This window comes from Acinonyx jubatus, chromosome D3 (genome assembly GCF_027475565.1).
Source record: "Acinonyx jubatus isolate Ajub_Pintada_27869175 chromosome D3, VMU_Ajub_asm_v1.0, whole genome shotgun sequence".
NCBI lineage: Eukaryota > Metazoa > Chordata > Mammalia > Carnivora > Felidae > Acinonyx > Acinonyx jubatus.
In genome coordinates, this window is record NC_069392.1 from 10,843,880 (window position 1) to 10,852,728 (window position 8,849).

Here is an 8,849-nt window from a genome sequence, read left to right on the forward strand (position 1 = left end):
CAACCTTGGCACTAAGTCACTCATCCACCCACCTATCCACCCACCCACTCAATATTCCTGGGTTCAGACTCGGCAAGATGATCCAAGTGGGTCTAACCCAGCCATCACTGTGGGCTTCCGGGACTCAGGCTGGGATATTCTAAAGACCAACCCACATGCCGAGGCCCCGCCCCGGGATGCGAGGTGGAGACTGTGGGGGTGGCAGTAACTTAAATGCAATCTCTTCTGGGGTGTAAAGGTCACCCACGCACTCTTTCTTCTGGGCCCAGCGGTAAGAATTTTGGGACTGAAGAAAGTGGGAGAGACGGAGAGACAGAAACCTGGGGGGGGGGGGGTGGGGTGGGGAGAGAAGAGAGATGAAAAGAGACTTGGTGAGCAAACTAGAGAGGGGGAGAGAAAGAGGGAAATTTATAGAGAAATTGGAAGTGCGATAGAGACGACACGGAGGTGGGGGGAATGAAGAGACAGCTTGGAATAGCCTATCTTACCTTTGGTGGGGGAAAGAGGGGGAGGGAGAGAGGTCGGAGGGCAGGGGAAAGCGGAGGCGAGAGGGTCCCAGTGTCACGGGCCCGGGCCCCTCGCTGGGCACCGGGCTCCCCGGAAGTCCCCGCGGCCCCGGGAAGCCACCCCCACGTGGGGAGGACGCGGCGCGGGGCGCTCAGGAACCGCGGTCGCGTGGGCTCGGCCGGCCGCACCATCAATTAGGCGGTCGCCGGGCCTGGCGAGCGGCAGCGTCTGTGGAAATTACCTTTTAATTTCTTAATTACATTGTCCTCACCTGCAGCTCAACCCGCCTCCGAGAGGCGCGCGCAAAGCCGCTTCCCGCATCCCCTCCCCCGGTGCCATAAATTAGGACGCCGCCCGCCCGCGCGCCCTGGTGGTCCCCGCGCCCCCCGCGCCCCGCCCACCGGCTGTTCTAACCTCAACCTCGCGCGGCACCTTCGAGGAGCTTCGCCAGTGGCCTCCCCTCCCCCGCCCCGCCTCATCTCCCCACCGGGGGAGACCCGAGACCCGTCCCAGGCGCAGGGTGGGGGCGCTGGGCAGCCAGACCTGAACCCTCCAAACCAGGCCTTTGCTGGATGGAGCGCCTCTGCCTCTCAGAACCTCGGTTTCCCCGTCGTCGTCGGTCACATGGAAAGGAAAGTAGCGCCCCTTTGTCTGGACTGGGAGGCTTAAGGGAGGAAAGCGGAAGCGCTTAGTCCCGGAGTGCTCTCAGAATGTTAGCTATTGTTCATTGATGCGCTTAACGAGTGGGTTTTGAGTACCTACTATGGATGAAGCGTTCCAGAAGTCTCTGCAGACACAGAGGTGAACAAAACAGTGTGTGCCTATTGATGAGGGTGATGACGACGATGGTGATGATGATGATGACGAGGGTGGTAGTGTGGTGGTCGTGGGTGATCCTCCCGGATGCACAGGGTTCCAGGATTTGTGAGACCCTGTGTGGGTGCTGCAGATCGGGGAACGGTTAGGCGGTGATGTTGGGGAGGCGAATGGGGATTCAGGGTGGAGGAGCTGCCAGATCAGAGTGGGGGGTGACCCACAAGGCAGCCGCAAGGCTGCGTTGGAGGTGGTATGGAGGCCCCACCCGGTCACTGGTGGAGCTCAGGTCTGCCCTTTCAGTGCCTTCTCCTCCCATAGCTCAGCGATTCTCTGAGCGTGGTGCTCCCTCATGGCCAGCAGCATCGGCATCCTTCCAGAGCTTGTTAGAAATGCAAATTCTTGGAGCCCCTCGGTGGCTCAGTCCGTGCGACTCTTGATTTCGGCTTGGGTGACCATCTCACGGCTGGTGAGTTCAAGCCCCCCATCAGGCTCTGCGCTGACAGTGTGGAGCCTGCTTGGGGTTCTCCTCTCTCCCCCTCTTTCTCTCTCTCTCTCTCTGCCCCTCCCCCCCCCAAAAACAAATAAATAAACTTAAAAAAAAAAAAGAAATGCAAATTTTCGGGGCCTACCCTGAAATTACCAAATCGGAATCTCTGGGGTCAAGGCCAAGGAATCTGTATCTTCACAAGCTCCCCAGGAGATCTCTATGCTCACTAAAGTTGGAAAAGGACTGTCATCACTGAAGCAGAGTTTCTTTGTTCATTGCCTTTTAAAGACCATCCTGATGTGGGGCGCCTGGGTGGCTCAGTCGGTTAAGCGTCCGACTTGGCTCGGGTCATGATCTCGCAGTTTGTGGGTTCGAGCCCCACGTCAGGCTCTGTGCTGACAGCTCGGAGCCTGGAGCCTGTTTCAGATTCTGTGCCTCCCTCTCTATCTGACCCTCCCCTGCTCATGCTCTGTCTCTCTCTGTCTCTCAATAATAAATAAAACGTTAAAAAAAAAATTTAAAGACGATCCTGATGAGAGGGGTTGAGATTGCACTTGGGCTGAGACCTCAGCATTTCAGGGTCTCAGGCCTTCACCAATGCCTGGGTTAGAGCCCGTGCCTTAGTCCAGGCTCACCCTGGAATCGCCTGGATGACGTTGAGAAGGTCCAGGTGCCCAGGTCCCATCGCGGACGGATCCAATCTGAGTTTCTAGGCGAGGGTCCTGAGCATCAACCTTTTCAAAGCTGCCAGGCGATTCCGATGTTCAGGGAGGGAGGGCTGACAGCAACCACCAGTGGGAAGGAGACCAGAATGGGAACTCAGTGGTCTTGTTTCCAAGGTCAGTCCTGCCACTAACTTACCAGTTGGGGCCAAATGTGTGACCCTCCCGGTGGCCATATTCTTTCGGTTTATCGTACGTCTGAGGCATTGGGGGAGGACATGAAGAAAAGGCAGATTCTACGTGGGACCTGAGTCCTGGCATTTGATCCCTACGTAGGGTTGAGGCAGGACCTGAGAATATGCATTTAAAAAAAACAAAAGCCAGCACATAAACTTTACCATAAAGCCTCAAGCTTTGAGCAATCTTAAGACCTGTCAGAGCAGACAAGTTGACCTGCTTGACTCCTACATCCCAACCGTGGTTGTCTCCTTTGTGTCATATCCCCTCACCTAACTTAGCCCTGGCCCCCTCTTTTGAGTGTTTTTTTTTAATTCCTCTATGTTTATGTTCCATGATAAATAATTTTTATTTTTATTGTTTTAAAGTTTATGTACTTTGAGAGAGAGAGAAAAAGTGTGAGTGGGCGAGGGGCAGAGAGAGGGAGAGAGCAAGAATCCCTCCGTGATAAATAATTTTTAAATATTAGTTGAGGAAGATAAGTTTTGGAGGGGTGGTTTGAGGGAGAAGGCACCCACTGTATATAATTACTCTTACCCAAACTCTCAGAAATGCTGGAACTAAGCTTCTGTTTCAAGGAAGGGAGACACGTTAGAGGGGCACCTGGGTGGCTCAGTTAATTAAATGTCTGACTTCGGCTCAGGTCATGATCTCGCGGCTTGTGGGTTCGAGCCCCGCGTCGGGCTCTGTGCTGACAGCTCAGAGCCCTGAGCCTGCTTCGGATTCTGTGTCTCCCTCTCTCTGCCCCTCCCCCACTCGCTCTCTGTGTCTCAAAAATAAACACTAAAAAAAGAAAAAAAAGAAAAAAAAAAGAAAGGGAGACTCATTAGAGACAAGAATGACTGTCCTGCCTTAAGCAACTGGCAAACCAGATAACATGTAACAACAGTTTCAGATGTTGGGCACTAGGCAGCCCCGGTCTCTGCTCCCCAAGAGAAAAAAGCAACCGAGATAAGCCTGATGAGAGTTGCTGGGCCACAGGGGAAGGCAAAGCCAAAGAATTGGGTGGTTTCTTCAGCCCAACTCAAGGCAGAGACCAGAGTTCGGGGATTCCAAGATGGCTGGCATCTGTGGGACAGAGCGCTTTGAGAAGAGAGATCTTCATGGGGAGAAACTTCCAGAAACCTGCAGAGGCCTGCCCTCAGGTCTTTAGGTCTGTGCACGTGAGAGAGGAAACTTTTGGAGGCCAAGGGAAGGAAGAACCCTTAAAGGGAGCAGAGAACAATGTCTGGGTCTTACGTAGGGGGAGAATCTCTTCCCTTTGGCCAGAGTGAAAAGACCCCACAATAGACAGGGCATGAGGTACGAGCCTCAGAAAGAGTATTGCCTTAAAAGTGGTGATAAATTATCCCTAGATTAAAGGCTGCTCCAGAATTGCCCTAAGGCAGCTCAAAGGTAAGATTCAAAAAGGCACCTCTGACTCCCAGTGACTTAGCTCTGTGCCGGGAACCCAACTCGGCACTATTTACAGGAATTTAGCAAAACTGAGCCGCCGACAAGGAAAAGTCACGACACACAGCACCCGGTCACGAAGGTCGCGTAAGGAAAAATTCAGAATGTGGGCAAGGCTTTGTGGACAAGGATGGACCCCAGAGAATTGTTTATTGGGGTGAAAAATCAGATGCAAACAAAATGTCCAATCGCAGGATAAAAATAAATGGTGGTATGTGCATAGGATCGATTGCTGTGTCCATTATTAAAATAATTTAAAAACGTCGAAACCCCCCGCCCCTTGATGAAATACCCACTGAAAGGCAAGGAGTGGGATGTGGGCTCCAAAGCCCAGATGCCTCGCTTGAACCCTGGCTTTGCCCACACACGGGCTGTGTGGTGTCTGGAAAGTCTTAGACTCCGTGAGCCTCAGTTTTCTCATCTATACAACACAGCTGCCGATAACACCTACTGTGGAGGATGTTGCCAGGATTCGATAAAATAACACTAGTAAAATGCTTAACCTCTGGCATGTAACAAGCAGATGATAATTACTCGCTGAGGTCCTTTGCTGTTCCCCAAGTCTATATACAGTGGGAGAGTTAGGTTTAAAATTCTATGTGAGAGACAAAACAGAAGTACGTGAACGTACTTTGTTATCTCGGGGTGATGGGAAGGCAATGCCGAGATTAGAAATGGAGAGTTTTGACATGGAGCGGAAAGGACAAGAGATCAGATTGACAGACACGCGAGAGGTGTGGCAAAAGTCACGGGCGGAGCTGTGGGGGAGGGGGTGGGTCCAAGGGCAGCGGACCCTCCCTAGGCTGAGCCGGGGGAAGGCAACTCCTGGGGGAGCAAAGATGGGGAGAAAGGGGTGTGGGGACCATCCTTAGAGAATGATGAATTGACTCGTGGGGATGTGCATGATGGAGAGTGGCGGGAAAGAAAGACGGGAAATATCTTAAATGTCTTAACAAACGTAGAGCCATGAAAGACTCAGGTAGGAACTATTTTAAGTGTCATTTTCTAAGGAGAAAACCCAGGCGCAGACATGTTGAAAGGCTTAATTAAAGTCCCCACAGCTGGTGGGTGGTGGGGCCAGGACTCGAACCCTGGGCAGCCTGGCTCCAGAGCCCCTAATCCCCGCCACAACATGACATTGTGAATATCTGGCTGCAAAATGTGGCTGTTTTCTCTTTGCAATCAGAAGCCATGGCTACTTTCATAAAAGAACTTGAGAGTGACCAGCCAAAACGCAACCCTGGCTCCACGTGAGAATAATTGCTTTTTCCTTCCTTCCTACCTCAAAAGATATTCAGGGAGAAACCAAAGGTGATCTATTGGCCACGGGACAGGAGATTGGATTTAACCCATCAACTCTGACCCTCCGGGAGAAGCAAAGCATTTCCATTGTGAGCTGTAGATTTCTTGTCTTAATAATGATGGGGGGTATGGGGATGGGGGTATGTCGGGGGGCGGGGCGGGGAGAAGGGAGTGTTTCTAGTTGGGGGGCAAAAAAAACCCCCAAAATTTCATCTCAGCCTCAAGTGGAGATCGGCCGTGCCAAAATATCTGTATTATCGATAACAATAACGATGGCGATTATTATATTTTATTTTTCAATCGTGGTAATTATGGTACATTAAATCATTAGCATTCATTATTCCTACAATGTGTAATTAGGACAATGGTAGATAGATTGCTCTTGACTGTAATGAAGTTTTTATAATTGTCATTTATTGGCATCAAATTACCTTTCTTAAAACGAATCTGAACATCACACTCTTAATTCTGGGGAGGGGGTAGCAATTATTTTTAATTAATGTTTCTTGTTTGTGCCACGCAGGGGGAGCTGTCTGACCAATCCAGTTCTCCGTGTCTGCGAGGGAGTTAACCAAGAATATCAAAGGCATTCTTGAATCGGTCATCTATCACGAAACATTCTCCTCCTCCCGTCCCCCACCCTGCTCCCATCATCCCCCTCCTCCCGAGCAGCAGCGGCCACAGGGGAGAAAAAAACCCCCAACCATTTACCAACATGATTAGCAGAGGAGACAAGGGATGGTGACGCAGATTATTTAAGCCAATTTGTTGCCAAGTGTGAGAAGAATATTTTTTCTCCTTCAAAAATGGCTGAATAGCCAGCCTCTGTCTTCGAGGACGTGGGCGTCGGGGTGGGGGTGGGGGGCTTGGGGTTATGTGGTCTGCAAATCGTATCGTGGGTGGGGAGTCCTTCTCCCGCTTCCCCCTCGTCCGATAATTGGCCGAGGCGGCCTTTGCAAAACTACGAATCTACATCTTGTTTCTCGAAAGGCTGAGTGAGAAGTCTCAGGGCGTTTACTGTTGTGGTATGAAATCGCCTGTATTTGACTGCTTTTGACCTGCAAAAATGGCGATTTAATGGCTCAGATGAATCTACCCACTGCAGTGTAATCAACGAAATGACTCCTCCCCGAAGATGATGATTGCGAGGGAGAGCAAGGCCATTAGTTTTTAGGCGACTGGATGAGGAAGAAGGGTGTCTATAGGGGCGGGTGTGAGGAAAGGAGGGGGGCTACACAGGCTGACCTTTGCAGGTGTCAACCAAGCATCGGCCAGGCCCCTTCCGTGCAGATGGGAAGTCACCTGCCCGAGGGGCTGAGTGATCCCACTCCGGTCTCAAACCACCAAACGCCTGCACTTCCTTGGGCTCCTCCTTACCAGACCCAAGACCGGCCTGATCTTTTGCCTCCCAAACTTGACCTTGGCTTCCTAGTAAAGGGACGTTAGCTTGGTGAACCTCAATCCTGTGCTCCCAGAATCAGAGTTAGGAGGCGGACGTCTGCTTCATTCATACACGGAGACTTCTTCACGCTGGTGTGAAAGGGGAGACTTTTGCCTTGTTTTGGGAGCGATCTGGTGCCCCTTCTAAGCTGGGGCCCTGAGGAACACGCAGTGGCTGGTGTCCTCCGTTGCCCGGGGAGCCTCGGGAAGGGGGATGGAATTCAGAGCACACACTTCCGTGCTGATGGAGGCCGGGGCAGGGCTTGGATCTGGGACCAGGACTTGAGGAATCCTGGAAAGGTGCTACAACCAGTACCTTGGGTCTGAATCAATTAGTGGGCAGGAGTCCTGATGAAGTTGGTGCTTTCTAAGGGATGCTGTGGGCCCTCTGGCCCCACCCCCGTCTGCTTCTGAGGATCTGGGAGGGACTTCGGATTCTCCAATAGCAAGGAGAGAGGTCAAACTGGACACCTCCCAACAGGCCAGGACAAGGAGCCCTTCTTGGGGGAAATCCTAGGGTTTCTGGGGATCTCCTGGGGTCATCCCAGCCGGCATTTCTCTTTCTTGTCTCTCGGGACAAGAACCCTGGTCCTGTTACGGTGGCTGGGATCTAGTCTCGCTCTGGGGCTGACCGGCTGGGAAAATTTGTCGAACGGATTACTAATAATCAGGTTCCGAAGTTGAAAGCAACGTCGCACAGAACTTGGCCCAGGAAACACTCGAGAAGAGATGATCGCCGCTTTCGTTCTGGAAACCGAGTTAATAGCCCTTGTTCCTAATAACGATGGGAGTGACCTGCCTTTTACTGAGCGCGCGCTACGTGCCAGGCTCTGTCTTAAATGCCAGAAATGCATCATCTCGCTCAATACTCTCGACAGCCCTGTGACGGAGGAGAAGTTGAGGCAGCGGAAGGGTACGGGATGGGCTGAGGTCCCGGGGCTGGCAAGTGGCAGAGCTGTGCCACGACGTCACGTGGCATCTCACAGCTCCACTAGGAGCGCTGCTCCCCGCCTGGGAACCATTTTTATTATTGCAGAGGTATCGGCAAGATTTCTCTGCCGCGGTTGTTAAGTAGTTCACTGCCCTCTCCGGTCCCTTCCAAGAAAACAGTTTGATCAGAGGGGAGATGGGGCTAAGGAGGAAGGTGGCCGGAAGAAAGAAAAGGGCCCCCAAGAGTGCTGGGCACCCCAGGAGGGTGTACAGATGGGTCTGTAGCTTTCGGGAGCTCCCAGGCTAGGGTGTGTGTGTGTGTGTGTGTGTGTGTGTGTGTGTGTGTGTGTGTGTCGGGGGGGCGGGGTGGACAGGTGCACGAATAACCACAAGACAGATGTAGCCGGAGGTAAGACACCGACTGCATGGGAAATCAGGGACAGGAGCTATTTTCAGTTAGGGAGTAACGTTATGGAGGACTTCATGGAGGAGGGAGCCTCTGAGCCAGGCATGCTGAACTTGCAGGATTAGGGGAGTGTGCCAAAGAAGAGGGCTTCCTTCTCCCCTCCCTCACCCCTTCTTTCTCCCCTCTGTCTCTCTCCCCTTCCCCCTTATACCTCCTCCCTCACGCTCCCTTTCCCTTTCCCCTTCCTCTCCCCTCTACCCCTCCCCATCTCCCTTCTCTTCCCAATTCTTTTTTTCTTCTTCTTTCTCTTCCTTCTGTTTATCTTTCTCCTCCTTGCTCCTCTTCTCCGTCTTCTTCCTCCCTTTCTTCTCCCCTAAATTATTTCACGATACTTGACTCACTCGCCCCGCCCCGTATCAGGGCACCGGCCGGAGACTCAGAGCCGGCCCTTTGATGTCAGACTCCACGCTTGGAGTTGGACTATGGGGACAAATTCTGTCGTGGGTGAGGCAGCGCCTTGGTCGAGGAAGGCAAGCGCGTGACACCCACCCCCAGGAAGGGCACGGGAGCGGTGAGTCTGGCCAAGCGGATTTTGGATCAGACCCAGCCT

General features: G+C 52.5%; 1 long non-coding RNA gene across 1 annotated transcript; it reads left to right on the forward strand.

Annotated features, from left to right (window-relative positions):
- The first annotated feature begins 967 nt into the window (after positions 1-967).
- LOC128312469 (uncharacterized) lies at positions 968-6,239 on the forward strand. Its single transcript, XR_008291833.1, has 4 exons — positions 968-1,308; positions 1,642-1,789; positions 5,452-5,552; positions 5,987-6,239. It is a non-coding gene; the product is annotated as an uncharacterized LOC128312469 (long non-coding RNA).
- The last annotated feature ends 2,610 nt before the right edge of the window (positions 6,240-8,849 follow it).